Source organism: Nannospalax galili, unplaced genomic scaffold (assembly GCF_000622305.1).
Source record: "Nannospalax galili isolate Female #2095 unplaced genomic scaffold, S.galili_v1.0 scaffold364, whole genome shotgun sequence".
NCBI classification, from domain to species: Eukaryota; Metazoa; Chordata; class Mammalia; order Rodentia; family Spalacidae; genus Nannospalax; species Nannospalax galili.
The window spans coordinates 3,188,456-3,213,525 of NW_008352752.1; the positions used below are offsets into that span (position 1 = coordinate 3,188,456).

Genomic DNA, 25,070 nt, shown 5'->3' on the forward strand with positions numbered 1-25,070 from the left:
CCCGAGGGACGGACGACACGAGCGGCCGCACCCCGCGCCCGGCCCCCACCCCCGGCGCCCGCGTTGTCCGCGCGCCGCCCCTCTCTGCATGGCACAAACTTTCCTCCCGGGACGCAGCACGCTGTCTCCGGGAGCCCGCGCCACGGTCGCCGCCGCCAGTTCCCCGAGGTAGGTGGCGCGCGGCGGGGCCCGGGTGGCGGCACGCATGGGTCTTTGCTGGTGGCTCGGCGGCCCGGGACGCCGGCGGCCAGGGCGACAGCCCCTCGTGGCCCCTCCCAGCAGGCTGCCCTGTGCCCGGGGCTCTGGAGCTGCCGGGCGAGCGCCCTGGTCCGGGTCGGATGCAGATAGCGAACCATCGATGGGACGCCAGGATCCGGGCTAACTTTTTATTGGGCGTGTGTGTGTGTGTGTGTGTGTGTGTGTGTGTGTGTGTGTGTGTGTACGGGAAATACTAAATTGTGAGTGCTCGTTGCAGAGAGAGGCGGTCGGGTCGCCTGCTGGGGGTCGTGGGCTCTGCAGGCGCAGGGACAACTGGAAGGGCGCGGAAGGGAGCTCCAAGGCTACAGGTGGGTCAGGACACGCGGCTGCGGGGGAGGGGGTGGGTGTCCCCGGACCCGGACCGGTGAGGTCTGCGGTGACATGCCTGGGCTCAGCAGTGCCTAGCCACCTCCACGTGCTCCCGGGGAGGTGGGCTTGCCCCGGGGCAGAGGTGCGCAACCCACGCGAGCGGATGAGCCACGCGCGGAGTCCGCGCTGCAGCCGCTAAAAAAGCGGAGATTCCAAGCGCCGCCGGGGGGTCCCGGCACCGCAGATGGGAATCGCCCCTTCTGAAAGGGATTTCTTGCCTTGTCCTAAACCCAGGTTCATAGGAACGGGGGACTAGGATGGGGATGGCGATGACTGGCGCAGAAGAGGTGGTATTTCAGGAAGCTTGACTGTCAGGCACCCGCGCGCGGTTCCGGGCCTGGGCTGGTGCCCTTCACCTTGGGTACCGCTGTCTTGGGCGGCCAGAATCGCTGGAAGCCAAGGTTAGCCCCAGGCGCTCCCCCTGCTGCCTCCGCTGCTTGCTCGCAGCTGCCCCACGCGGCTGTGGGTGGTTTCCAGGGATGCTGGGTGGTGTCAGTGAGTTTGTTTGGGGTCGGTCTTACAAACAAACAAACAAAAACTGTGTCTTGTTTTTTAAGGAGTCTGGCACGAAACTTAGTGTGTGAGTGGCCGCCCGGCTTCCCAGCAGCAGCCCCTACTCTACAGCTGTTGTCAGATGCTGGGCGTTCGGTCGCCAACTCCAGCCATGGAGTGTCATCTCAGGATAAGGGAGGCCTTGCCAGGAAGGAAGCAGGGTGTAATGTGAGCGACCTACAGGCCTGTGGGTAGGGCCACTCTGTACCCCACGTGCCCCTGGCCGAGGATTCCTAATTTGATCTTCTGAACAGCAGAATTTGGAGGAAGTTCAAGTGACCCCAGATGTCACCAGCCCTACAGAGGGGTTAAGCAACAGGCTGTTCGGGGGCTCTCTGGTGTGTGTGCTCTAACCTCAGTGAAATCACTGTAACCTTAGAGTGAGCGTAGTGTGCATCATCATCCGCCTTCAGTGGGGTTCACTAGGCCTGAGCAGTGACCTTGAGCCAGGACACCTTCTGCCTACTTTGTGGGGTAGCACACTGGGGTGGTTTGTCATTTGGCTTGGTGGCAGATGGAAGTGGAGAACTGAGCATTGAGCTGATAGATGTGGCGGCAGGACTTGAAACAGAAAAAATTGGGGATAGAAGTCAGTGAGTTCTTTTTCTCCCTCTGGAGCAGGATTTTTTTTGCTTGCTTTCAAATAATTGCTTTGTCTGTAGGGAAACAGGCAGCAAATCTTTGGCATGAATGATGTGGTTCTTGTAAGGCTACTTGGGCCCTTCCACCATTCTCTCTTCATCAGAGCTGAAACTCTGTGGTCCCATGGCTTGGTGGACATGGGTGTCTGGCCAAATTTCTAATTTGGTAAAGGACATAAAGGGCACTGTGATCCTTCTGTGGAATGTTGTTAAGACAGGAGTCTCACTAGGTAGCCTTGGCTGGACTGGATTTCACTATGTAGACCAGGTTGGCCTCAGAATTGCAGTGATCCTCCTGCCTCCTCCTCCCACGTGCTGGGATTGTGAGTACACACCACCACACCCAGCCCTCATTTTTTTTCTTAAAGATACAGTAAAGTTGCAAAAGGGACCTTACAAATACCTAGGTGGGTACGGTGGCTTACTCCTGTAATCCCAGAATTCAGGAGGTGGAGACTGGAGAATTGTTAGAAGTCAGCCTGGGTTACATAATGAGACCTTGTCTCAAAAAGAAAAAGTCCCCCACCTAGAATCTCTAACATTTTCCTATATCGATTTTATTGTACATCTGGCCTTCGGTCTGTCTATCCACCCATTAGTCCAACTTATCGCTTTATGTATTTCAAAGTAAGTTACAGTCTTTTATATAGGTCAGTTGTAAACATTTCAACCCCTATTTGGTTAGAGCTCAGTATATGTTCATGTGTTCTTAAGGTGATATCTACATAACAGTGAAATGCATTTGCATAATGTTTTGACATAGGCATGCACCTGTGTAACCCAGTCATTATTGAGACAGAGTATCAACGTCAGCCCTGATTTCTTCATGCCCACTGCTAGCCAATTCCTGCCCCCACCTTCAGTGGCAACCATTATTCAGGCCTACAGTAGGTCAGTGTAGCCTTTGCTGAACTTCTTACACATGGAGTTCTAACGCACTATATAAAGCTTTTTTTCTCAGTATTTTTAATTTATTTTATCTTTAATTTTTATTTTATGTATATGAGTGTATTGCCTATTGCCTGCATGTGTGTAAGTTCACCATGTCATGCAATGCCCGTGGAGGTCAGAGGACGATGTCAGATCCCCTATAACTGGGAGTTATGGATGGTTGTTAGTTGCCATATGGGTGCTGGGAACTGAACCCCAGTCCTCTCCAAGAGCAGCCAGTGCTTGTAACCACTGAGCCATCTCTCCAGCCCCAGCATTTTAAATTTAGTTTTGTTACTACTGAGTTATATTCTGGAGGCATATGTACACCACAGTTTGTTTATATGTACCCCTGTTCTTGACCAGGCTGTTTTGTCACCGTTTATTGTGAAAAACACTGCTCTGAACATTTGTACACAAATCTTCCTAGGGACGCTGTTCTCCTGTCTTGTGGATGAACACCTGTGTCACAGAGAAGGCATATGCAACTCTTAGAGGAAATTCCCAGACCTTTTTCTAGCATGGTGATTCCATGTTACACACCTACCAGAAAGAATACAAGTATGAGATTCTGGAGGTGACATCACAGTCCCATTTTCCTACCTCCAAGTCAAGGGTATGGCTCGATTAGTGTTCTCCTGGGGCCAGAGGACCCGAGAAACTAGGACCAGCAAGGACACTCTGAAACATGTTGTTTACATAGGTAGAGGGTATTGTAAGAAGTCTCCAACACTGCCAGTTAGTGGAGTTTATTAATATTATTTTTAATAAATCTGTATTTTTGAGTTTCCATGCATTTCATATAATAGATCTTAATCAAATTTAGACCCCTTCCCCCACCTGCACCCCCCACAGCCCCCACCATATTATTGTGTATGTGTATATGTGTGTAAATATGTATGTGTATTCATGTGTGTAAGTGTGGGCACACACACATGTGTAGGTCAGAGGTCAGTCTCACCTTCCACTATGTTTGAGATAGGGTTTCTTGTCAGAAGCTTCATATGCTAGCTGGCACCTGAGCTTCCAGGAATGCTGCCTCTGCCTTCCATCTTGTCATGGGAGCCTGGTATTACTGATATTCGCTACTGAACCTGACTCTTTCTGGGTTCCAGAGATTCAAACTCAGTTCTGCATGCTTGCAGAGCAAGTGCTTTACCCACAGAGCCATCTCCAAGGCCTCTAGTGAGTTCATACTTAAATTATTGCAGAGGATCACATGAATATTTTACCTCGAGATCTTCGCAGGAGGGAATTCCATCAGGGAATGTACCCTAGATTTTGAAAGATTGATTGTTTTCTATAAGAAGAAAGATAACCCTTAAACCCCTACAGAACCCCACTGAACTTCTGCCTAGAACCTGGGGGAATTCTGGCCCATTGGGCTTGCTGATAAGAACTTGCAGGAGATGCCCTTGGGCAGCTGGCCACACTTGCTGTGAGAAGCAGGACAGAGTTGGGGTTTGGCAAGCCTAGAGCAGCTTTCCTGTGAAAGTGATTTGGCCTCTCTGAGAAACATGTTCTGTCAACACCCCTCTTACTAACATGCCTGAGAAAATGGGACTGGCCCCTCGGGGTCCCTTCCATTGTGGGATGAACAGCAGGGTCTGGCCGGCCTGAGGTGGTCTGAGAAGACAGGAAGTACATCTCTCTGGTGGGATACAAAATGAAATATTTCCATGTCCTCAAGGCATCCCAATGCTGACCAAGTTTTTCAGGGGCAAGGTGACCCATGAACAATCTGGAGACATTGGACAGGGCCTAGGGACTCTGACATTCATCAAACTGTAGTGATCTTCGTCGTGTAATGCCTGCCACAAAGTAGAGGCACAGTAAACATCGGCTAGAGGACTGAGCTGCCCATCTGGGTGATCGTGTCTCTGGAGGTTTACAGTGGGTGCCAAGAGGTCAGATTCCCAAGATATGCTTTGCTAGGGAACAGTTTATCCTCGCCTATGGGATGGGTTCAAAGTGTTTGGACCTGGGAAAACCTTGCTGAAAAACTTCATGGTAGTAGTACCATTCTGTTTCATTACCTAGTTTGCCATTGTTACAGACAGAATAGTAAGTATCATACCAGATGCTGAGTGCTTACTCTACCAGGCACTGTTGGGTGTCTTGCATGTGTCATCTGAACATCATCTTCATGAGGCCAGTGTTGATCCTATCTGCACTTCTGCCTGGAGGAAACTGATGCCAAATTACTACTTTTGGTGATAATGTATTATTGGTCAGTTTGAATTGTGATCTTATTGGGAATCAGATGTGACCAACTGCTCAGTCTGGGTGTTGGCAACTGGGTTGTCCAATACCTTAGTTGCTAGTCACAAGTGCCAGACAGAAGTTCCTCATATACTAGCCTCATTCCAAGTGTCTAGAGCCCTGTGTGGCCTCAGGAGAGGATTTCACAGCTGTAGAGTATCCGTCACTGCTAGGGGCTCTGAGAGGACAGTCCTGGTCTGTCCTCACATCTCCTTTTCCCCTTCAGTTAAGAACTGACACCAGAGGTGGTTAAGGCTTAGGCTATTTTTCACTGGCAAAGGATACATTTTGCCATACATTTCTTTGGTGTTTACCTTTTAAAGGATTTTTTGGTGTGTGTGTGTGTGTGTGTGTGTGTGTGTGTGTGATATCTTTCTTCCCATTTATATTCAATTTTTTGACATAAATCTGAGTTTCCCCTTTTTCTTGGGCTCCCAAAGGGGCCTGAGTTATTATCATTACATATTTTATCAAGATGTGTTCTCGTAAAGGATCAGTACAGCAGGCGATTCGGAGTCCCTGCTTGAGTCCTGCTAATTCCTTGCTCTCCAAATAAGAATCCGGTTCAGCTTTTAAATATGCATCTGTGTGACTTACTCCCTACCTGGGCTGAATTCAGGAAAAGAAATCGCTCTCAGTGGGCTAGAACCAAAGAGCTGGAAAATCAGGTCACATTCTGTAGGAATGGCTACCTGCCAGGGCTGAGACAGAGAGATACCATTTGGAGTAAGTACTTGAAGGCTTGTTTGGGGCTCCCTTGGGTCTGAGCTGCCTCAGGGATACAGGGGTAACAGAGAGGGCAAGGAACTCCAGTTGTTCCTGTTATGGCTTGCGCCTTCCCTGAACACAGTTCTGAGGTGTTCACAGACCTGAAGACCAGGTAGAGGTTAAACAAGCAATGCGTGTCACTCTGAGTGGAACTGACCAGCTCATATGCTTAATGATCCTGTCTCACGGGTTTCCACACTGTTCAGTTAGGAACTGACAGCTTTCTTTTGACTTCTTCACCTGGGATGCTCTATTTTGTTGCCCCATAGGCAAGACTCCTGGAGGGTCAGCATGGAACCTTTACAGGGGGTGGTTAGCCTCAGTTGTTGTTGGTGCTGTGTGTGTTTAAGTATGGAAGCCCCCCACTTTCTGCTTCACCTTGTGCTGAGGAACACTTCGTGCTTTGTGGACTAGCTCACATAGTGCATGGATCCGAGGGTTATCCACGAAGTTTTGTCAATCACAGTCTGGTTAGTGGAACATGTCTACTCTGTGTCTTCCTAAATTTCAGAAATAAAAAGCACAAGACTGTTAGGGTTCGAGAATCGAGAATAATTCTTACAGATACCCAAAAAGATTATACAAAAAGTTTATTCAAGAATTTAACGTTAAAAAAAGACAACAACCAAATGGCAGCTAGACGGGCACAGACTTCACAAGCCAAAGATGGAGTCTGGCCCCGAACAATAGCAGGCAGGAGCTTTTATTGGGGCACTCCACAGAAATTTGCGAGCGTGCGCCAAGCATCTTTTTAAAATAATTGGATGTCCCCATATCCTGTGTACGGGAAAGTCTTGATTGGTAGGGGCTGTCTTCAGGGCATTGGAATGTGCTGACTAATATCTTTTAGAGTCAGAAGTTTTTGTTCATACCTTATAAGGCTTTTACATGTACAATATGCCTGAGCTTGTCTGGGCTTGTCTAAAGAAGCTAGCCAAAATGGAGTCAGAGCATTCTGGCTCTTCATTCCCCCGCCTAGAGTTATGGCAAGGGTTAAATCTTTAAGCCAAGCAAATTACAAAAGTGGAAAGAAGCGGTTAGACGGCACATTTAGGGTGGTGGAAACATTTCTATATTGTCGTAAGGCTCAGGGTCTTGATTTAAATGAGTATACTGCGAACGCAGTACCATCAGTTGGACTGTCTGTATCCGTTCTTGGATGAATTTGAGCAAGGCATTAAGAATACAGGGGCCACAGGTTACTGCTAATAGGAGTAAGAGGAGAGGTCCAACTATTGCTGAGATCAAAGTTGTTAACCATGGGGACCAGTCAAATAGGGATTCGTACCAATTTTGTTGATTTAGTTGTTCATTTTCTCTTTCCTTAAGTCTTATACGGACCTTAGCCAAAGACTGTTTTATAACTCCCAAGTGATTAAAATAGAAACAGCACTGTTCCCCTAGGGAAACACAGAGTCCTCCTTTTTCTAGAAAAAGTAAATCCAGCCCTCTCCTATTTTGTAAGGTTACCTCAGCTAAAGAGGATAGAGAGTCTTCGAGGTGGTGGATAGATGTTTCTAATGATTGTATGTCTAAGTCTGTGGCCTGTCTAAGAAGGTGATAATTTTTATCCTGGAGGACTAGCACTGAAGCCCCCAGACCAGTTGCAGTAGTTACCCCGACCCCAGTAGAGTAGACAAGACAACTGCAGTGGCTCCTATGGCCCTACGAGGTCTAGACTCTTCTGAGACTCTGGTTTCCATTTCTATGTCTGTTCTATAATATAGATGGGGAACCAGCTGCACTAGAGACAAAAATCCCCGGTCTGGTTTAAAATGGAGGAGTGGAGGCATGTAGTTAAGCCAGAGGTACAGGCCCACCAAGTAGAGTTGGGGGGCACCATATATGGGTTAGGTGTAGTAGCCCCTATCTTTTGAACAAAGTTACATAGATGTTGGTAAGAAGGGGGGACAATTTTATGTGAGGGAGTCATGCATAGCCCTTTTCCATACACTTGGGTGAGGGTAAGCTCCCTTCTCCCTGTAGGTGGGGGGATTCTACAGGCAGTGGGGTCAGAAGTGACAACATAATTTCCTGGGAGAGCTAACCCATCATAAAAGGGAGGGCTCGGGTCCATGCAAAACCAGCAATGGATAGTAAGGTTAGGGGAAGTATTATTTAAGAAGGTGGCATTTAGGAGGTTCGTAAGCCCAGGGGATGGCTGCAAGGGCTCTTGGACCTGTTGGATCTCTGGGGGTGTGGATCTAGGTGTGGGCAAAGTAGAGTTTTATCCAGTCAGACAATTTGGCTAGGAGCTGGCCTCTCGACAGATTTAAAAATAGTTAAGGCCAGTGTTGGTCGTCCTATAGGCTGTAACACTGTCCGAGCCGGCCCCATCTGAGTCCCCATGACTGGGCCGACCTGAAGATGGACTGAAAAAAGTATTCCTGGATCAGTCCCTGTGGTGTATAACCCGAGGCCCCAAGTTCACCCACATTTTAAGTTCCTTTCCTTTCGGGGTGAAGCTCAAGGAGATAGGGTTGCATCTAGAGGAGAAGCGGGGTCCCTCGAATTGCCTTGATCTGGGGTTTTGCCAAAGGGTTAAGCCTGGGACCACAGTTACCTGCATCAAGTCGGTAGTGATGGGGGCAGCCCAATTAATATATCCAGTAGACACACAGCTCCATGAAGCACAGAAATAGTCCCCTGCCCCCGACCCAGGTACTTCTTCGGTCCCCACTGTTGCCCGGGCAAACATAGAAGTGGTGCTCCTTCATCCTCTATCGGCCGAGGGGAGACTGGCAAGCATAATTTACAGTGCCTGACGGGGTGTGCGATTCCCAAGCTCCTTCAAGCAGGTCGCAGAGGTCGAATGTAATCTTGGGGAACCAGACGCCTGGAGGTCCCAGGTGGGAGGAGGTGTTCACTATCTTTCCAGTGGATGTGCTACTAACTACCCAGGTGAGGTTTTGGAGTCCATGGGGGGAGTTAGCTAGGGCAGGCTCTATAAAAAGAAATAAAAAGCAACAAGGGTTATGGTGTGGCAGAGATTTTTAGCTTGAGAGGATTGTCCTTTTACCCGTGTGACCTTCCATCTCTTGTCGACTTGGTCTGACAAATCTTCTGATGCAGGCTTTAGATGTGAGTGATGTATCCAGTCTGGACGCCGGCCACCTTAACTGCAGTAGGGGTGGTGAGGATCACGATGTGTGGCCCCTTCTATCAAGGTCCGAGGGGCTCCTTGTGGTGCTCTCTCACCCAAACAAGGTCTCCTGGCTTGAATCTGTGCGGTTGGGCTGGTGGCAGTTCATAGATGTGCCTCAGCAAGGGGAAAATGTTGTCTTTGCAATCTGTAAGGCCTGTAGGGACTTAAGAAATTGGGATTCAGACAAGTCAATTAGCACATCTGAAAGCAGCTTGGGAAGCAAAGGGGGTGGTTGGCCATACATGATTTCAAAAGGTGTTAGGCCTTGAGTATATGGAGTATTTCTGACCCTGTATAGGGCAAAAGGTAGGAGGCCTGTCCAGTCATTGCCAGTTTCTAGGGTTAATTTGGTCAAAGTCTCTTTAAGGGTCCGATTCATTCTCTCTGCTTGCCCTGAGCTCTAGGGGTGGTATGCGCAATGTAGCTTCCAATTAGTCCCCAGTGTTTTAATTAACTCTGAGATACCTTAGAGATAAAGTCTGGTCCATTGTCTGACACAATCATAGAGGGGAGTCCATACCTTGGTATTAGTTCATCGATGATCTTTTTAACCACTATTGAGGCAGTTTCCCCCTTTGTGGGAAACGCTTCAACCCATCCTGGAAATGTATCTACAAAGACTAGGAGATATTTATAGCCATACCTGCCAGATTTTACCTCAGTGAAGTCCACCTCCCAATGGACTCCAGGCGCAGTGCCCCTCTCCCTTCTGGCTGGGGGCATGACTTTTCCTCTTGGATTAGTAACCTGGCAGGAGCGACATCTGGAGAGACAGCTCTCAATCATTTTGGTTAGATAGAAGATGTGGTACGGAGTCAGGAGTTCTTGTAACTTTCTCTTCCCTAGGTGAGTCCCTTTGTGAAGTTTATACATTAGGTCCTCTGCCAGCTTATGTGGCAGAATGAGCCTCCCATCAGAGGCGTATCTCCATCCATGCTTGATCTTGGTATTTTCCAGGGAAGTTAAATCCTGATTGTCCTGAGCTGTGTAGGAGGGCTCTTCTGGCAAGAGGGGTTCAGGCAGAATAACCAGTATGTTTGAGGCTGTTAGGGCTGCTTCTCTGGCTGCTAGGTCCGTTCTCCTGTTTCCCTGTGCCTCCAGTGAATCCCTTTTTGGTGCCCTGGACAATGGATGATGGCTAGTCTCTTTGGTAATCATATGGCCTCCAGGAGTTTTAAGACCTCTTGTTTATTTTTGATAGTCTTTCTTTCTGCTGTCAGGAGCCCCCTCTCCTTGTATATAGTCCCGTGGACATGAGCTGTAGTGAAAGCGTAATGGCTATCAGTGAAAATGTTAACAGTCTGGGCTTTACTTAGCTTTAAGCCCTGAGTCAGGGCAATTATTTCAGCCCTCTGGACAGAGGTCCCAACTGGTAGGGAGGAGGCCCACACTGTCCGCGATGGACTGACGACCGCCACCCCCCACATACCTGGTTCCTTCCTTAATGAAGCTACTTCCATCCGTGAACAGAATCCGGGTGGGGCCATGGAACATCCGTCAGGTCTTCCGGAATCCCATGTAAGCTGCAGAGTACCTCCAGGCAATCATGCAGGACCTCAAGATCCTGTTCTGGCAGCAGAGTGGCAGTATTGAGAGCAGTGCTGGAGAGGAACTGGACGTGAGGGGGATTAAGGAGCAAGGCCTGATAATGTGTCCACCAAGTATTTGTCATCCATCAGTCGGGGGGATTTTTAAGGACCCCCTCAATCGAGTGAGGAGTGGTGACCGTAAGGGGCTGTCCCAGTGCGAGCTTATCTGCATCCTTAACCAATAAGGCAGTGGCTGTGATAATTCTGAGGCAGCCCAGCCAACCCGAGGCCACGGGATCAAGCTTTTTCGACAAGCAAGCCACAGGTCTCTTCGAAGGCCCGAGCATTTGGGTCAGGACTCCCTTCGCTATTCCCGCTTGTTCGTCAACAAAGAGCTGATAGGGCTTATAGCTATCTGGCAGAGCCAAGGCCGGAGCCTGCAATAAAGCCTTCTTAATTTCTTGAAAGGCCCTCTCCTGCGTCTCAGTGCATAGGAAGGATGGCTCATTCCCTTGAGTGGCTTCATACAGGGGTTTTGCCAGCTTGGCAAATCCGGGTATCCAGAGCCGGCATAAGCCTGCCAATCCCAGGAATTCTTTCAACTGCCTGCGGGATCTCGGGCTTGGAATTCCCATAATGGCTTGCTTTCTGGCTGACAGCCGCCTCTGCCTATCCCTTAATATGTACCCCAAGTACATTACCTCCATGACACAGAGCTGAGCCTTCTTGGCAGAGACTTATACCCCAATCAGTCCAAGGTCAGGAGAAAATCTCTGGTGGCCTGAAGACAAGTGCCCTCATCCTCAGTGACAATCAACAGGTCATCTACATACTGTAGGAGGCTTACCTCCAGGTGCAAGGCTCAATACTCCTGCAAGTCCTGGTGTAGAGCCTCATCGAAGCTCATGGGGGAGTTCTTGAACTCCTGTGGCAGTTGTGTCCAAGTGAGTTGTCCATTAAACCCCTGGTTCGGGTCTCACCACTCAAAGGCAAAGATGGGTTGACTTTCCTTTGACAAGGTCAGGCTAAAGAAGGTGTCTTTGAGATCTAAAACAGTATAGACCCTTCTCTCCGGAAAGAGTGAGCTCAGCAGGATTGGGGACTGTAGGGTGGATATCCTCTACCCGCTTGTTAACTTCTCTCAAATCCTGCACTGGGCAGAAATCGTTAGTCCCTGGTTTCTTGATGGGTAGGAGAGGGGTGTTCCATGGAGATTGACATGGAACCAGAATACCGAACTCCCTAAGGCAGTTTATATGTTTGGTAGTTCCTGCCCTGGCTTCAAGAGCCATTGGGTACTGTTTTACAGGCTAAGCATTAATTTTTAAAGTCACCATTATTGGTAGCTGTTGGATGGCCCTCCCTGGGGAATTAGTTTCTGCCCAAACTCCAGGGATTGTTGCCTGGAGGTCCTTGAGGATAGTGATTGGTCTCTTTTGAGGGGGTGGGGTGTGAACTCTCCATTCTTCTTCTAGTTGTAAGCATAGGATATAGGATACATCTGGTACAGTCACATCAGGAGGTCCTCTCCCAGAGAAATGGATCTGAGCCTTCATTTTATTTAGCAAATTCCTACCCAATAAGGGATATGGGAACTCTGGGACCACCATAAAAGAGTGTGAAACTGTCTTCTTACCTAAGTATACTTCCCTTTTGGTAGTCCAAGGGTGCTGAGTGATTCCCATGGCCCCTTGCACCCAGCTGCGTTTGCTGGTCAATTTTCCCATAGGCTCTTTTAAAACTGAGTATTGTGCTCTGGTGTTGACTAGGAAGTTGATGGCTCATCCCTCCACTTGTAGGGTCACCCAGAGCTTGTGGTGGAGGCTTGCCAAGCCTGGGCCCCTTCAGTTTTCTATGTTTGCCAACTCGAGACTCTTGGGGTTGGAGGGAGGCTGGGATCCCGTCCTTTGAGGACATTTCCTAGCCCAGTGGCCCAGCTGCTTACAATATGCGCACTGGTCTCTTTTTAGGTGGGGCTGACCTTCCTGTGGGGGTTGCGGGGCTTGGGTTCCATTTTTCATAGAGGGTCGGTCCGCCCATTTGAGATTCGTTGCTCTTTCAGCCAACAATATCCTAGCCAGCCCTTTGTTTGTCTTTCTTCAGGGGTTTCTCTGTTGTTAAATACTTTGTTCGCCACCACCATCAGCTCAGAAAGGTTTTTGCCCTCGAAACCTTCCAGTTTTTGAAGTTTTCGTTTTATGTCTGGAGCTGCCTGATTTATGAAAGCCATATTGACGATCATCTGATTCTCTGGGGCCTCTGGATTTATGGGAGTATAAGTTCTGAAAGCCTCTAACAGGCGTTCCAGGTACGCTCCAGGAGACTCATCCCTTCCCTGCATCACCTGACTGACCTTAGACAAATTGGTGGGGTGCTTAGCAGCTGCCCGGAGACCCCCCCCATAAGAATCTGGCAATAGACCTTTAGGAGCTCCCTACCTTTGGGGGTATTATAGTCCCACCCCTCTGTTAGGCTTGTGAGAGGGAAAGCAGCCACAGTCAAATCCTCATTCTCTGTCGGTCGCCCATCATTTCCAGGGACCGTGTATCTGCATTCCCGAAGGATGCAGTTTCATTCCTCGGTGGTGAACAAGATATGCAATCACTGTTGGCAATCATCCCAAGTGGGTTGGTGGGTAAAAAGAACGGTATCCAGGAGGGAAATCAGGGCCTGAGGCTTCTCCCTGAAGGAGGGAATCTGTAACTTCCAATTATACAAGTCATTAGTAGAAAAGGGAAAGTAGACTAATGGGGAAATTCCATCCTCCCTTGGGGCCCAGTCTTCCTCAGGGGAAGAGCTCACACAATCCCCCCCCCCCCGCGCGAGCGAGTGCAATGGGCTGGGCTTGGCCACAGGAGATGCCAGCTCAGCCATGGGAGCTGGGGACGGAGACTAGGAAGTACTGGAAGAAGAGGAAGATGCTCATGACCTGTGCTCCCTAGGTCTATCCTGGGCACTCACTGGGGCCCCGTAAGGTGGTGGGAGTAAATCTTCCTCTGGCACTGAGGGAAGAACCTTGGGACCCGATGGGTTTTTGGTCTGGACTTTCTTCAGGGGAAGCAAAGTGGCTGCCCCCCTTAGGCCCCGATGGCGGGGTGGCAGTAAAGGGACACAGCCAGTTGGGGGGGGCAGCAACCAGTTATCGCCAACCTAGGATGTAGGGGATCTGGTCAGGGTGCCCCAGTTTCCCGAAGATAACTCCTTGAACTCTGTAGATGAGGGACAGGTTAAAGGACCCTTCAAGCTGCCATTCAACTTCAAAGGAGGGGCATTTGATGGTGCAGAGGGTCTGGAGGCGGGTCAGCTTGACACGGAGTCCAGATATGTTTGAAGCCGCTCGTTTGTAGTCCTGAAAATGACTAAGAACTAGATCAAGGGGAGCTGAAGATGATGAGACTTTCTGGCCCATCGTGGGATAAGCTTCAAGAAAAAAGAATATAAGTCGAGGGATGAGAATGAGAAGAAGTAGGATGGAAAGTCGATAGACAAGGCAGAGCTCGGAGCAGAGGGTGCAGTCAGCGGAGAAGACCACCCCTGTTCCTTTCCCCAAAAGATCTGGCTAGCCTGGATTCCATGTCAGACTCGACCAGAATCTTGCATCTGGCCCACCCAGATTCCACGTGGGACTGGACCAAGACTCTGGGTCGGTCCTGCCTGGATTCTATGTCAGACTGGAGCATGTCCCCTCAACAGAAGAGGAGTCGGGGTGTCCCCCATCCTCCTCCAGCTCTGGGATCAATAGCATGTCCACCTGATTTCCGTTGAGCCCCAGGATGTCTGGACTACTGAAACACGCATGCACGCGCAAGAGAGAGAGAGACAGAGAGACAGAGACACGAAGGCAGGCAGAACTTACTAAGGCCGGCTCCAGGGGCGCTTCCATGGGTCTGGGGTCTCTATTCTCGAATTGCGGGTGAGACCCCACAGTGTTAGGGTTTGAGAATCGAGAATAATTCCCACAGATACCCAAAAAGATTATACAAAAAGTTTATTCAAGAATTTAAGGTAAAAAAAAGACAACAACCAAATGGCGGCTAGCCAGGCACAGACTTCACAAGCCAAAGATGGAGTCTGGCCCTGAACAATAGCAGGCAGGAGCTTTTATTGGGCCACTCCATATGGGGCACTCCACAGAAATTTGCGAGCGTGCGCCAAGCATCTTTTTAAAATAATTGGATGTCCCCATATCCTGTGTACGGGAAAGTCTTGATTGGTAGGGGCTGTCTTCAGGGCATTGGAATGTGCTGACTAATATCTTTTAGAGTCAGAAGTTTTTGTTCATACCTTGTAAGGCTTTTACATGTACAGTATGCCTGAGCTTGTCTAAAGAAGCTAGCCAAAATGGAGTCAGAGCATTCTAGCTCTTCAAAGACCATTTATTTTAATATTTTTTTAAATTTACAAAGAAAGGATTTGTGTGGGCGCAGGGGTGATGGGGAGGTGTTCCAGTGTCTTATGACACCTTATAAACACCCTTTTCAGTGTGGTATAGGCTTTTACATGTACAGTATGCCTGAGCTTGTCTAAAGAAGCTAGCCAAAATGGAGTCAGAGCATTCTAGCTCTTCAAAGACCATTTATTTTAATATTTTTTTAAATTTACAAAGAAAGGATTTGTGTGGGCGCAGGGGTGATGGGGAGGTGTTCCAGTGTCTTATGACACCTTATAAACACCCTTTTCAGTGTGGTATAATTTTGGGTATAATCCATGTACCCTCTGCCAAGCAGGTTAAAAGGAATCTTTATAATGGATAGCAAGCAGTATTAATACAGTACTGAATGGTTAACATTTATCTGTTTACCTAACGGTACTGGGGATAGAACCCATGACTTTGAGTATAGAAGGCAAGTGCTCTGCCACTGAGCCACATCTCTAGTGCCAATGGTTAACTGATGCTGCTCACTCTGCAGACCTGAGCTCTTTAAGCCCTGGTCGATATTAACTCACTTTCTCATGCTGCTTTCACTGTGCAAGTAGATGCTTCATTTGTGTCTATTTTACAGATTAAAAATCCTGAGGTTCCAGAGCTTCCTAAAGTCACAAACTAGGAAATAGGGCCGCCAGGATTTGACACAATCTGACACCTGTGCCTACATGCTTAAACCCTGGGACAGATTGTTAATAAAAACTTGGGCACTAGAGATGGCTCAGTAGGTAAAGGCACCTGTCACCAAGCCTGATGACCAGAGTTTGATCTCCAGGACCTACATGGTGGAAGGAGAGAACTGATACCTGCACTTACCCTTTGACCTCCACATGTGTGCTGTGACACATGTGCCACCCCATAAATAAAATATAATAATAACAAAGAACATGAACTCAAGAGCCACAGGGCTGCTTTCAAGGGCCTTGTCCCACCCTTTTGTGTCTGCCCCGAAGGATGGTAGCCTGGCTGGTATTCACTGTACTCTGCTAGGGTGGACTTTGGGTGGCTGCAGTCTGGGATGAAGGCTTGCTAGCTCCCTTTGAGGAGGCTGCTGTCCTTGGGGAGATGGGCACCACCAAAGCTCCAGACTGGTGTACCAGCTGCACCCTGCATGCCCCACGGCAGCAGTTAGTGTGGCCTAAAAACAGCCTCTTGGGTCTGGGTCTCAGAGGCCTTCTCCAGCCTTTTGGCCTCAGGCCACCAACCCTAGCAATAACCACCCCCAGATCCCCTTTCCTACCTTCAAAGCAGACCCAAAATGTGACCACTGCTCTGTCTCTACTGGCTCTTATCTGGTCTCCAGGTGATTTACATCTCCTCTGCTTGAGCGGGGGCTCCCAACTCAGGCCTGGTAAAGCAAAGCTGAAGTTCTCACAGAGACCCGAGGTTACATGGCCATCTCCCCAGTGCAGTCTGGCCTCATGGACCACGCTTGGCCTCACACAGGCAGGCTGTCCCCCCTCCCAAACTCCAGCTTGCGTGCAATTTCACCACTTTGCTGGGACCACCACCCTGCTGGGACCACCACCCTGCTGGGACCACCACCCCTTCTGGGGGTGGCTCTGCCTCCTCCTCCTGTGATTGCTGCCCCGGTCAGCATGCTCTCTGTTCTTTTTCTACTTGACATACTTTGAAAATTTCATCTTACCATTTTTTTTTTTTTATGTATCTCTTGTCTCTTTCTCTGCTCCTAATGGTAAGCCCATGAAAGCAAGTGTTGTGTGAACTTTTACATAGCATCTACTCGCCCCAGAGAGGGCATCAACAACACACCAAAGTACCATTCCACCCACGCATGAAGGGTTACTTACAAGAGTATGGGTGACCCCCAAACAGCTGTACCACTGGAAAGTCTCACCCCAGCATGGATGACAGTGTCCTCATAGCAGCATAGATGGAGTTTCCCTTTCAGTTAACTTTCTACAACTCTGTGTACTGTCACCTTCAGAATCATGTGCAGCTGGAACAGAATCACATACAGCTGGGAGGAAGCTGCAGGAAGGGGCCGCTGAAATCTCAGGTGAGGGTCTAATGACCCCTTCCTTCCCCTTCTTCTGAGAGAATGTCCACACAGGCCCCACCTTGAGGGTCATTTGCAAACAGTCACGGTGATTGTGCTATGGAGGCTGTTAGCCTTGAGGACGGTGTTCTGTAACAATAAGGTTAAGATTCGGTTGTCTATTTTGTTTTATTTTAGTATGGCCAATCCTTGGAAAGGGCCTGGCCTATAGTGAATCCTCAGTATACATTTGTGGAAAGAATGGTGAAGAGGCAGTCCTGTTGACCTGTTGACCTTCTGTAGAGGTGATGGTTTATGTTGTGTGGTCTTGCCTGGACTGTGGTGCCCCAGGTTCTGCTCAAACACCAGTCTAGATGCAGCTGCGAGGTGTTTTTCAAGATGTGATTAATGTTGAAATAAGCTTGCTTTGGGGTACAGGGGATTGTCCTCTGTGGTAATGTCGGTGGTCCTCACTCAGTGAGTTAAAAAGTAATGGGAAAATACTGAGGATCCCAAAGAGGAAGAATTCTGCTTCTGGCCAGCCTTTGTCTCAAGACTACCACATTTGTAGGCCTAGTTGCTTAGGCCTGTGTAATCCCAGCATCTTGGGAAGTTGAGGCAGGAAGGGCCACAGGTTCAGGACCAGCCTAGGCTACAAGTGAACTCAAGGCTAGCCTGGATATTCTGAAATGATGTCCTCTGAGCAGAGAAGAGATTACCATCTTTTCAGTTTATTTATTTTTATTTTATGTGTATGAGTGTTTTGTCTGCATGTATGTAAGTGCATCACAGTTGTGCAATGCCCATGACAGCAGAGACTTTCAGATCCCCTGAAACTGGAATTATGGATGGTTGTTAGCCACCACACGGGTGCTCAGAACTGAACCCAGGTGCTCTGCAAGAGGAGTTAGTGCTCTTAACTGCTGAGCCATCACTTCAGCCCTAGTGGTTAACCATCTTATTCTGAGCAGCTGAGATTACCATAAAACACCTTTAAGACTGGATCTGCTGATGTTCCCTCATAGGCAGGGGATGATCATTAGACCCTCATCTGAGATCTCAACCTCCCCCTTCACCAGCTACATGGAATTTTGCCCCAGCCCACATGATCTCAGGAGGTGCTAGAGTATACAGAGTGTGGCAGGCTCGCTGAACAGGGTAACTCTGGGTCTGTCATTGGTGACCTATCTGAGGCAAGTGGATAATCATATTGTCCCCAGAAAAGTTCATGAAATGCCAGATAAACTTACTGAAACCCTATCTCAAAATAAAAAGTAAAAAGAGAGCCGGGGAGGTATTAATGGCTCAGTGGCAGTAACAGCATGGGAGGGGGTGGGAGGACTGCAATGTCAACTCTTTCTGGGGCTCTGGTCTCCTAGCCTGCTGTGAAATGTTTGGGCTTGTCAGCTTCCACAAGCCAATGAGCCAGCACTGAAGATGAATCAATCTCTCTCTCTCTCTCTCTCTCTCTCTCTCTCTCTCTCTCTCCCCTCCCTCCCCTTCTACTCCTGTGTCCTACCAGGTCTCTTCCTTAGAATTTTGATAGCCCCAAGGGTCCAGGGAAGGGAAGGGTGCCAGGTGGAGGAAAGGCTGGGAAGGGGAGAGCTCTGCTTCTCTGCTTCCATAGAACAGCAGTCAGTGACTTAGCCTGACTTTACTGGAGGTGGAAAATGGGAGATGGGGCTGGAGAGGAGGTGGCGGCTCAGGCCTCCAGGCTGGACTCTGGATAAGATCATGCTCTGAGCTGTTTCTGTGGTATTGAATTTGCAAGGCTGGAGATGCGAATTGGGGATGAGGAGAAGTCCATTTCCAGGAAGGATTTGGCTGGTCCTAAGTGTCAGGTGGACTTGGTGAGTGAGTGGAGGAGTTAAAGCATCCCCCCAGTGCTGGCCACCGGGCCATTTAGCTGTGAGAGTGGTGCAGGCTGATCCCTCTGACTGCTCCTCAGGAAGTGGAACTACCCACGGCCGCAGAAGCAGCACAGGCCTGCTGGGCATGATGTTTCTCTTTGGGGTGCATTCTGGAGTGGTAGAAAAGCTCCAGGGGAAGAGGTTGACTCAGGTCCTTGGAGTGTCACCTGGAACTGGAAAGAACTCTCGGGGGGAAGCAGTTGGGGAGGTTTTCCCTAGAACTGGAGTAGTTATAGCAAGAGATGGGATGTGATTGCTAAAGGGGAGACGGTATCATGTATGAAAATGCACCCCAGTGTCACGGAGATCACTTAAGACGTATAGGGTCATTGAAGGATAATTTACATTTTTGAGGGAATTCCAGCAATAATGTGGGATGCCCCTCCTGACTTGAGGCGGTTCACAAAGGTAACATTAGCAACACATTCCTTCTAATGAGGTAACGCTGAGATTCGGGGTGTGCTAAGAAAATCATTGTGGAACAGGAAATAGGGGTGGTAGTCTCCAGTGTGACTGAGGTTTGGGAAGCCAAGTGGCATCCAGCTTCTGGGAAGGAATCAGTAAGTAATTGGAGTTACTTAGGAAGGGACGGGTTTTTTATTTTCAATTTTAAATGTACTATTCCCAAAGGGTCAAGTTATTAGACTAGACATAAGTTGTTTGGACTTCTAGTAGTTAACTCATGAGACTTAGAAATCTTAGAGCCTAGGGACGCTGTGCAGAGCATTAGAACTCCCCTCCTCCCACTCTGAGAAAGACCCAAATCTCCGCTGGCTACTGCTCTGGGTGTCAGATGTGAAAGAAAAGGCAGGAACCTTGGGACAGATGGGAAGGGCCTAAAATGTCATCTTTCTGCAGAAAGTCAAAGATGTGAAGCAAATACGGCAGGCACATGGGCGGCCTGCTTTCTACACTTTCCACATGTTGGAAGTGGTTTGTGATTAGAATAATTTGAGGTGACTGAAACAGGAGGGTAGCAATTCCAGGTGGTGAGTGGATTTGGGAGGATGACAGCAGAGCCCAGGAAGGGTGTCTGAGGTAGAAAGTTCAAGAATTGGGGGTAGGGAGTGAGGGCTGTGCTCTGAGCTGCTTCTCAGCTGAGGAGAGACCAGGAGGCCCTGCTGTCAGGAGGCTAGTGTGGGTTGAAGGGGGAAAGGAAGTGTTGATTCTTAACCTCGTGTGTGCTAAGTCACCTGGTGATCAGGACCCACTCCTAGTGTCTGGGCCCCAGGATTTAGCAGCTCTTCCTTGATTTCAATGAGCAATCAGGGCGAGAGCTTTGTCGAAGCCAGGGCTTCTCGAACTCCAGCAATACAGTCTTCAGGATGCAGGCCTGGGGAGGGGCTTGTAAGCCTCCATTCCTAGCAGGCGCCTAGGGGATCCTGGTGCACTGGTCCAAGGATCACAGTTTGACGTGTTGGCTGTGATGGGGACGGCAGTGGGGCTGAAATGGTAGGGTGTGAGTGGGGGCAGGGCAGTAAGGTGGGTTTTCTTTTCATAACCAGAACACCCTTGAATCCGTTAACAAATCACTCCCAAACCCTGGCAGCTCAAGAGCCAGCTTTCGGCCATCTCCATAGGCTCAGAGCAGGACTTTGAACAGAAACGTCTTGGATTGCTGTCTAGGGGTATGTAGCAAATTGCCCCCAGTCTCAGACTTGAAACACCAAGTATCTTGTCACGGGGGTGTGTGAGTGGGGACTCCTGAAGAGGCTTAGCCAGGTGGCTGACTCAAGGATGGTTGCAGTCAGGATAGTGGCTGTGGGCCAGGGTTCGGCTTAGTGGTTGAGCACTTCCTGGCTTGCCCTGGCCCCACCTCCAGTACCACATCCCAGGTGATTGTGGACAGAAGGAGACCATCTACCTGGTGTTGAACTGGTGTTGACTGTTAGTAGGGCCCTCAGTCCCCAGCTGTGGTTCACTGCACAGGACTGGGGTGTGTCCTCATAGCCTGGCAGTTGGCCAGAGTGAGTACCTCAAGAGAGCATGGTGGAATTCCACGACCAGCCTTCAACACTTGCTGCTATTGCTGCAGTATCCAGTGGGCTCCATGGGGCACCTGTATATCAGGTGGGAGAAGAGCCAGAGCATCATCAAGTGCCATCATGGGCCTGGGTGTGATTCCTTTACTGTTTCCAGTGGGTAGAAAAATGCATTCTCAACATAAAACACCTGAAACCTCACCCATGAATTTATGACCCAGAAGAAAGTTTTGGTGTAGTGAAAGAATGTGGGTTCTATAGGTAAATAAATGTTGTAGGCACTTCAAAACCTGGTGCCACATAATCATATTGTTTATGATCACCTTTTGCCCTTGATCTTGGATCATGAACACTCACTGTGGGTAAAGTTTAGTCTTCCTTACATTTCCTAGACTATGTTTGCCAGATATCAGACATCAACACCATTGGAATAGGTGACTGAGTTTTCAAGTTTTCTTTGATATTTCTGGGTAGAGAGAGCTGTCACCCTATATGGGTTTCTTAATTAGGATCCTACCTTCCTACTTTGAGTGACTGAAGGATGTCATGAACACCCTTAAGCCTTCGGATGTGGAATGTGAACGTAGAGAGAGGAAGCGTTTGCCAGCTCAGCTAGAGCTGCCTGTAATTGCTCCACCTCTGGCGGTATGTCAGGAGCTGTTGGCATTTGTTAAAATTAGCTTTACAAGCTGCCTTGGATTGGTGGCAACTGTAGTAAGTGAGGACTTGCTCTTAATGAAACTAATTTGTGTTTGAAAATATAGCTACATTGATTGCCCCCATTATTTAAATGTGGGCATGCTTAGTTGATAGGAAAACAACCTTAACTAGTGGCTTGCAGGAACTGCAACCAGAGGATCTTTTAAGAAAACCATCCTGGAACTGGAGAGATGGCTGAATGGTCAGGACCATTCAGGACTTGCAGAGGACCCAGCACCCACATGGTGGCTCACAACCATCTGTGACTCCAGTACCAGGGGATGTGACACTCTTGATGCCCTCTTCTGGCCTCTGAGGGCATTGCACAACATGGGTGCACTTACATGAAGGCAAAACACTCATACGCATAAAATAAAAATATATTAATTTTTAAAAAGAAGGCAATCCTTTTGAAGTGGGTTCCAGTGTCTCATGGGCATCTTGGGAAGCACTTCAGAGACCAATTAGAAATGCTTTTAAAATAATTTCAACATTAGATGTTTTTGGTTTATTTTTATTTTATGTATATGAGTGCTTTACTTGTGTGTTTGAGTGTTTTGCCTGCATGTATGTAGGTGTACCACATGCATACAATGACCATGGAAGACAGAAAAGGCATTGGGTCCCCTGGAACCAGAGTTACAGATGGTTGTGAGCTATCATGTGGGTGCTGAGAACTGAGCCCAGGTCTTTTGCAGGAGCAACCAGTGCTCTTAACACAGAACTATCTCTCCAGCCCCAATTCCAGCATTTAAAATGAGGGACATACTACTCTATCCCACTCGGGTCATCTGGAGCCAGGTCAGTGGTAGTGTATGCTGGCTTCCCCAGTGTTCTGCACTCTGGACAACAGCCCCTCTGTCTCACACCTATCTGTTCACTGCCTGGCCACCCTGGTTCTGGGTTTGCTGATGGACCAGTTCAGAGCAGGCTTGAAAGGTGTGTTGAGTGAATGAAAGGCTGGATGAATTTGGATCCTGAGTTCCCTCCCTTTTCCAGGGGAAAGCTGGTCATTGGGTACCACAGTGCACTGCTGTAGCCTTGATCCTGAAGGAATTGTAGAGTCTCTGGCAATGCCTGATATCCCCTCTGCAGTGAAGGATGCAGAGCATTGCAGATGACCTTCTCTTTAGTCTTCAGTCCTGGCTATACTCAGCCACTTTCTGTTAGGGTAGGAGAGATCTCTTCAGACTGCTTTTCCCTGCTTGCCCATAGCAGTTGGAAGAACTCCCCTTTCTCTCTGCCTGGAAGACCTTGTGGAAGGACGCATTGGCCCCTCAGTTAGGGAGATGGTATACATGGCTGAAGGGATGCCCTCTGAGAGAAAAGAACACAGACTCCTGGATGGCTTCCCATCACCACAGATGCAGAGCTCCACTTGCACGCAGAATAAGAATTCTGGTTCTTGTCAGTATCAGTTATCAGGTGGCCACAGGAATCTGGAGGGGCCAACTGCAGGGATTCTTTGGGCCATAAAGCACTGGAGAATCCTCATTGAAGTAGGTGATTATTAGCACGTCAGGGACTTACTGTGTAGCCCTGACTCTCCTGGTAATCGCTGTGTAGACTGGTCTCATTCTCATATCAATCCTGCCACAGTCTCCCTCCTGAGTGATGGGATCCCACTTGGATAGCATGTGTCCTTTTGGGAAACACGTCACAACAGAAGGATGGTCATGAGCCACTCAGTGTGACAGTGCTTCCCGATGAGGCCGGCCGCTCCATCTCCCTGGGGTCTCTCTTCCCACCGTACCCACTGCACAATGGAAGCTGGTCTCCTTGCTTGTGTAAGAAGCTTTGGTCATTAACTAGGCCTGTACCTGCAGCCCCTGGTATCAGTCTTGGATGGATGAATACTCATGTCCATAGACAACTCTCTTATGAATCAACCCACCCTGGAGACATGGTGGATGTCTTTCAAGGATGACCCATGACCCCTGAGTGCAGGCTACTTCCAGTTCCTCTGGTTTATGTGCTAGTGCTGGACAAACATGTGGCTGTAAATGTTGTCTTCTATTTCGATCTGGAAGGCTTAGGCTTCTCTGAAGCTGCTTGGGCTCCTGGTTATCATGGTGGTTGGATTCCAAGATGAGCCATTGCAACAGTCAGGAAAGTGGGTGCATCAGTGTCTTAAGGTGTGGGTCTAGGAACTGGCACATGTGCTTAGGTCTTTGCCCTATGGGTCAAGCAGTCACAGAGCCCAGATTCCGGGAGGCAACAGCGATACCACTGTCAATTCTAGGAGTGTCAGCGGATTTTGGAGTTGGGCTTCTTGGAAACCCTGCTCTATGGGAGATGGGTGCCACATGACCCTCCTTGCCCAGACCCACAAGAGGCATGTAACCACAAGGGTGTGCAATTACAAGGATGCACAATCTCAGTTTTTGTCCTGTGTCTTCATTGTTCCCTACTGCGTCCTTGATGTTCTCTGGCCCCTTGAGGGTTATGGTGTGAGCGTCTTTGAGTGCATGGAAAGTTACTCTAGAGTAACTGAAGCGTGATTGCACCTTTCTCTCTTTCCTTGTGAGAAAGTTGTTTCTGACTGGCTTTGAGCACAGGAGTATCGGATAGACAGGTATACTGCGATGAGTAAAGTCTGTCCTGTTCTGAAGGGAATGCAGGAAGGAACTAAGGAACAGAGAGGTGTGCCGTTAGGGCGCAAGTAGGAGTAGTGACTTCTCAGGAGGTTTGAATGGCCAGGAGCAGCTTTGTGTGTCCCGGTTCCCAGAGAGCTGTGCTTTAAAAGCAGGTGTATACACTCAAGAAAACAATCTCTAAAAGTTCTAGACCCCAGAGATTCAATTCAGGTATGACAGGCTTGCTGCTGGCCTGTTTATCTTTTCTGTCCTCTGATACCAAGCACATGCTCTTTGGGGTGAATTTGGGCAGAGACTTCAAGTCAGCAACCATCTGATTGAAACCTTAAAATCTAAGCTGTGATTTGGAAGCTTTTCTCATGCTTCCTGGTACCTGCTTCTCCCCTGACATCCTCAACCCTGCTCCTTATTCATCCACGTAACACCGTCCTTTCTCGTGCCAGGGAACCTGTGCTTTACAGCAGTTAGATTTAACTACAGTCGGAGTTATAGAGGAAACTTGGCGTACTAAAATGATAGTGGCTATCCAGAGCTTCACGTGTTGCCCTTCCCATGAAGATATCTGTAGTTTTGAAGTACAGTTCTGGAGCTTGTGAGGACGCTGCGCAAGCATGAGGACCTGAGTTCAGATCCCCAGCACCATGTAAAAGCTTGGATTGTGTGTCTGTAACCCTAGCTAGGGAGATTAGTGGAGATAGACAGATCCCTGGAGCTCATTGGCCAGCCAGCCTAGCCAATCAGTGAATGGTCTTGTCTCACAAATTAAGGTGGAGAATGATAGAGGAAGGAAGGTACCTGACTTCAACCTCTGGCCTCTGCATGCACATGTACACATACCCATATGTGCATCTCTCTCTCTCTCTCTCTCTCTCTCTCTCTCTCTCTCTCTCTCTCTCTGTGGTATATTTTTCAGTAGGGCTTGAAATAATGATTCTTTCCTTCTCATTTTGCATACCATCTAAGAGTTATTTATCTCTCCTACCACTCCCACTGTATAACCAAT

At 48.8% G+C, this 25,070-nt stretch overlaps 1 protein-coding gene across 2 annotated transcripts in view; it reads left to right on the forward strand.

Annotated features, from left to right (window-relative positions):
* The first annotated feature begins 6 nt into the window (after positions 1-6).
* Rftn1 (raftlin, lipid raft linker 1) overlaps positions 7-25,070 on the forward strand; it is a 228,238-nt gene continuing 203,174 nt past the window's right edge. The window contains exon 1 of one of the 2 annotated variants that reach the window (XM_008849972.3): positions 7-168. The gene's annotated coding sequence lies outside the window, so the exon portion shown is untranslated. Of the gene's footprint in view, positions 169-438; positions 567-25,070 lie in introns of those variants that run through there. The other variant, XM_017802421.2, reaches the window with a different exon arrangement.